Source organism: Myotis davidii, unplaced genomic scaffold (genome assembly GCF_000327345.1).
Source record: "Myotis davidii unplaced genomic scaffold, ASM32734v1 scaffold875, whole genome shotgun sequence".
In the NCBI taxonomy this organism is placed as follows: Eukaryota; Metazoa; Chordata; class Mammalia; order Chiroptera; family Vespertilionidae; genus Myotis; species Myotis davidii.
In genome coordinates this window covers 939,965-945,980 of record NW_006286244.1, presented here as the reverse complement: position 1 = coordinate 945,980, position 6,016 = coordinate 939,965, and the positions used below count along the sequence as shown (strand labels likewise).

The 6,016-nt window shown below is 44.9% G+C and overlaps 1 protein-coding gene across 1 annotated transcript in view; it reads right to left on the bottom strand.

Annotated features, from left to right (window-relative positions):
• Positions 1 to 6,016, bottom strand: part of RGS7 (regulator of G-protein signaling 7) — a 121,445-nt gene that overhangs the window by 40,181 nt on the left and 75,248 nt on the right. The window lies entirely within an intron of this gene.

Sequence of the window (6,016 nt, the reverse complement as noted above, 5' to 3'; positions counted from 1 at the left end):
TAACCTAGGAACCAGGAGGTCACGGTTCGATTCCCGGTCAGGGCACAGGCCCAGGTTGTGGGCTGGATCCCCAGTGTGGGGCGTGCAGGAGGCAGCCGATCCATGATTCTCTCTCATCAATGACGTTTCTGTCTCGCTCTCCCTCTCCCTTCCTCTCTGAAATCAATAAAAATATATTTTTAGAAAAACATGAGCAGAAATGGGAATTAAAGTAAGAGAAGTGATGTCCCTGGGATTTTCATTCCTATTAAATTTGGTTTTCTCATTTCCACACAAAATGCCAAAAATATGAATGGAGATAGTTGAGCACCCATGATGGGCTGCATCAGGGCGGCGTGAATGAAATTTTGTGTGAACTGAAATCCCATGTCAGCCTGTCTTGGAGCCTGCCCACCTGAAATCTGACAAGTGAGTTACATACATTAACCAGGGCTGAGTAATTCTGGCTGCAAAGGAGCTCAAAACAAATTTCAAAATTAACTGGATGATCCAACTTGGCAATAATGTCCTAAAAGTTTCGAGTACACTCATACCCACCCACCGAAGTCGACAGGCATGCATTTTAAAAATAACTGCAAGTGTCGAGAGTTCTTCTTTTTCCATTGTTCCTTTCACAGCTGCCCTTGATTTAAATGCATTTTGATATTTTTAGTGATTTCAGACAGGGAGGGAGAGGAAGGGAGAGATAGAAACATCAATGACGAGAGAGAACCATGGAGCGGCTGCTTCCTGCATGCCCCGCACTGGGGATCGAGCCCACAACCCCAGCATGTGCCCTGACCAGGAATCAAACCCGGGACCCTTCAGTCCACAGGCCGATGTTCTATGCACTGAGCCAAACTGGCGAGGGCTAAGTGGGATATTTTTAAAATATATATATTTTTATTGATTTCAGAGAGGAAGGGAGAGGGAGAGAGAGAGAGAAACATCAATGATGAGAGAGAATCACTAATCGGCTGTCTCCTGCACGCCCCACACTGGGGATGGAGCCCGCAACCCGGGCATGTGCCCTTGACTGGAATCGAACCGGGCCAGGGCTAAATGCATTTTGAGAAGATGGATTTACTTAGCTCCTCAGGAAGCTCTGAGGAGAGGAAGGAAAACCAAAGGGATTGCCCAGTGTTGTGTGCAACCTCATAGCCTAAGGTGTTCCCCTGAAGAAAGAGAAGGGGAACTAGGTTTACACATATGTATGAGGTGACCCTGACGCAGGTAGACTTCTCGGTACCCCGACCTTATGCACGATCCAGGCACCCCGCGCCATGTCCTCATTTGCACATCTATTTGGGGAGCTCCTGTGAGCAGCCCCCGGAAGGTGTCCACGCTTGTGCAGAAAGCCGACCGTTCCAAACAGGACTACTTTTTTTGTCATGGCCTGCTCTGGATAAAAGACTGTCAAACGCTGTTTCTACAAACGTCTTCGCTGCCAGATGCCAGATTCACACCACCAAGCCTGCGTTTGCTTCTTCTCTGCTTTGCGAAAGAATTGCTCTTTTCTTCCACACGCTTACATTTCCAACGGTTATTGAGTTGTGGGCCTTAAAATGCAAAGTCTAGACCACACGATAGCACCAAATATAGAAAGCCCAAATTATCTCCGTCAGCGCATGCGCTCTCTGTCTACATCCACCCCTCAATCTATGAAACTCGAGACTGTCCAACAATCAGATAGCGTTGTCTAGATAGAATCCGAATGTACTTATGGTATGAGCCTTGAATGCAATGCTATCTAAATATCAAATTTTAAACATCAACGGGCCACAGCACTCCATCGATTTTAAATTCACCAGGCTCTCTAATAAATACACTCTCTATTATTTGCCTATAGGTTTCTACAGAATTAAGTTTTGGTAGGCTGTCTCCAGACCTTTTTTTGGCTGTGGCCCACATGATGTCACAGGAATAGGCAAGCGAAAATTCCTCGTCCAACCAGGTGACTATGCAGTCACTTCCTAAATAGGGAAACTAGTCAATTGGTTTGTTTATTCATTAAATTCTTTGAATATTTATGATGTTCTAGGAAGCACTGTGATATTAAGAGGCCACAATCAAGTGAAGGCAGAAAGACATTTCCATAAGTAACCAGAGTAGGAAAGTGGTTATGGATGTGGATATGAGTGGGAGAAAGGACGGTGGAAATCTTGGGAAGAAAGAAATCGTTCCTGCCTCTGGCAACTGGGAAAGGCACTTCAACTGGCCTTGATGGGTGAGTAGGTTCTCACTGGACTGACAGGTGAGGTTCCCACATGGGGGAAAGCAGGCTCCATAGCTCACACAAGGCAAGCCCTGCAAGGAAAATGACATGCAATCCAGTCCCATACACGTGTTGCACTGAGCCAACCTATCTGTTTGGACAAAGGATTCATCTTTTTTAAAAAGTATGTTTTTATTGATTTTAGAGAGAGAGAGAGGAAATGAGAGGGAGAGAGAGAGAAACAGCGATGTGAGAGAAAAACATCTATCGGTTGCCTCTTGCATGCACCCCGACCAGGGACCAAACCCACAGCCTAAGCGTGTGCCATGACCGGGAAGCAAACCAGCGAGCTTTTGGCTCCCCTCCTGAGCCACACCAGCCAGGGCCAAAGGATGAACTTTTTAAAATATATTTTTTATTGATTTCAGAGAGGAAGGGAGAGAGAGAAAGACTGAAACATCAATGATGAGAGAATCATGGATCGGATGCCTCCTGCACACCCCCTACTGGGGATCGAGCCCACAACAGGGCCTGGGCCCTGACAGGGAATCGAACCGTGACCTCCTGGTTCATAGGTTGATGCTCAACCACTGAGCCACGCCGGCCGGGCAGCCACAGTGTCTTTCAAAACTGCTCCTCTTTAAAAAAAAATCCTCTCCACACAGAACTAAAGGTGGAAGCTGACATCCGAAGGCTGTGGTCAGGGGATGGTGGGCTCCGCTGGGTCAGCCCTAGTCACACCCCCACCCCTTTGACCAGGAAGCACAGTGAGCCCCCACAGCACCCCAAACAAACCACACTGAATGAATTCTCCTTCTAGAAAAGTGGGGGTTCTGATACCTAACGGAAGAGGAAAGAATGCTCCACAGGCAACATCAATGCCTACTGTTATATGTTCCCGACAAAATTCTCATCAGTTTAAAATGGGGCAAGAAAAAGAAAAATGATGTTGACATTTTTTTATGAAGCTAAATATATCTACTTTTTTCCAAGTTTATTTTGCATTGCCTCTTCTAAATTTTTTTCGGTAATAAAATGTCCTTCCTTTTAATAAATTAGAGTAATATCAGATTACAGTATTTTTTTATGTCTTTATTTGGCAAAATAAAGTTAGCGACTCTATGACAGTCCCCTAATATATTATTTAATTTTACTTGTTCATTAAATCCAAACCTCTGGGAATTCTTAATCTAGAACACGCATCTCCATAGCGCATTCTAAGCTGCTGCAATTGAGGTTGCCTGCAAAAAAATTAAAATTAAAAAAAAAGGATGGGGAGTTTATAGTCAGATATCCTCACAAGTGTTGGGTTAAGAAATATTTTTAAAAAAATGATATTCCTGCCCTGGCCAGGAGGCTCAGTTAGTTGGAGTGTTGCAGGTTCAATCCCAGTCATAGCGCACAAAGGAACCAACCAATGACTGCATAAATGAGTGGAATTGCAAATCAATGTTTCTCTCTCTCTCTCCCTCAAAACACACACACACACACACACACATACACAAACCTATTCAGAACTTCTCAGAACCTTAAAAATACTAATGCATTTTTTGTGTGAACTCCAAAAAAGAAGATACAGCATACATTATATCCTACAATTATCCAACCAAAGAATTCTCTCATGAAGAATCATCGTAACAGATCTGTCCTGGGAACCATTCATCTAGCCCAGTGGTTCTCAACCTTCTGCCCTTTAAATACAGTTCCTCATGTGGTGACCCAACCATACAATTATTTTCGTTGCTACCTCATCACTGTCATGTTGCTACTGTGATGAACCGTCATGTAAATATCTGACATGCAGGATGGTCTGAGGCGACCCCTGCGAAAGGGCCGTTCGACCGCCAAAGGGGTCGCGACCCAGAGGTTGAGAACCACTGATCTAGAGACTCATCAAACTTGCCCCTTTACCTGATGTTTGCTGATAAGGATAAACGCACCATCACACTTTTTACGGATCGAGAAAACCAAGGACCACAAATGAAAGAGGGATGTAAACTCAAATACTGTCAGGTAGCCCTCGGTTACCATTTCGGCATCTTCAACATATTCTTTTCTTCGCTTAGCCGGCACACATGTGAAACACGATCCCGACTCACACGCTTGTATTTCCCCAAAGGACTTTAAAATGTCAACCCATTGTGTGAGTTTAAAAGGCATCTTGAGATCTTTATTGGAGCCATGTGACTGTTGCCAGAGGAACTATCCAGTATCACGGGCAGGGATGGGCAGGAAAAAAATCTCTCTTCAGGTACCAAGCGCTGGAGAAAGCAGAAGGCGGGGAGATGTGCGAAGGGACAGGCTGTGACAAAGCTATTGTCCCTGTGCCTGTAAATTACAGCTCACAAGGTCCCTTGGACGACAGTCAGGAGACAGTCACGTAGCTCCCCTCAATACACAACATCAACAACAACACACAATAAATAGCTTTAAAAATACCAACACTACACTCCCTGCTGTCAAAGTGTGTCAGTTACGTAACAGAACACAAGTAGTTTTGTAATTAGCACTTGTTTGTAACATCATGCCCAGAATGGCAAAATGAGTTCTGTTTTTTTTTTATTATTATTCAGGTAGAATCTATTGAGGCCATATGGAGAGGCGAGGAAGGCAGTAGAGCAGGGGTGGACAAACGTTTTGACTCGAGGGCCACAATGGGTTCTTAAACTGGACCGGAGGGCTGGAACAAAAGCATGGATGGAGTGTTTGTGTGAACTAATATAAATTCAAAGTAAACATCATTACATAAAAGGGTACGGTCTTTTTTTTCAATAGTTTCATTCATTTCAAATGGGGCCCCGCGGGCCGTAGTTTGCCCACGGCTGCATCAGAGTAATGTTAAATAGACTGAACAAGGGGCAATATAATTACAACCAGCACAATGAGGGATCAATTCACAACCATCTATGTTATTGATCGAAAATGATTCAGAGATAATGGAGCAGAGCTCATGTAGGAGGTGAGGGACACCCATCCTATTCCCTTCTTTTAACCTCCAGTTTTTCTTGAGCTTAATATTAATAGACTAGAGGCCCGGTGCACGAATTCGTGGCCTGCAGGATTGGGCCGAAACTGGCTCTCCGACATCCCCAAGGGGTCCCGGATTGTGAGAGGGTGCAGGCCAGGCTGAGGGATCCCACTGGTGCACAATCAGGGCCAGGGAGGGACGCTGGACTCAGTGACTTTCTCCTGAAGCGAAGGCCATCAGGTCTCAGCCAGGAAGTGTGCAGGTGACTTTCAGGGCCCTGGAATTAGGCTAGGAAAGGCGGACAAGGTCCCCAAGTTCAATAATATAGCCTTGCACTTAGTGGCCTTTTCTGCCTGGAATTCTCCAACCAGGAGCTTCCCAGGGTTTCCAGAGAATAAACTCAGTGACTCCACTAGGAGTTGCATGGATTGGCGAGGGACCTGGGGACTCGCCTGCTCTAGAGCCGTTGTTTCAACAACTCCAGCCCTCTTGCTAGCTGGCCACCGGATCAGAAAGGTTCAGAGAAATATCCTATCGCCACTGGAGACCGGGTAGAATACTTATTTTTAGCTTCCTGGTGTTTGATCAGAAATGCTTTCAGCCAGGAATGACTTCAGTAAGATTTGTGCTTCCAGATGCTGCCAAACACAGGAGCGGAGAAAAGTCAAATATTAAACGAAACCTCCTTGCTCTTGTCCAAAGAAGGATGGTTCTTTAAGTTTTTAAAGAAAATGTTAGGTCTATTTTTACTTCCCTTTTGGATTCTTGAGGGCTTAGGCGAAGAGGAACATAAGGTCTGGTATCAAAAAGCTTTAAAAACCAAAGAATGTCATACCTATAACTCATTAATCTTT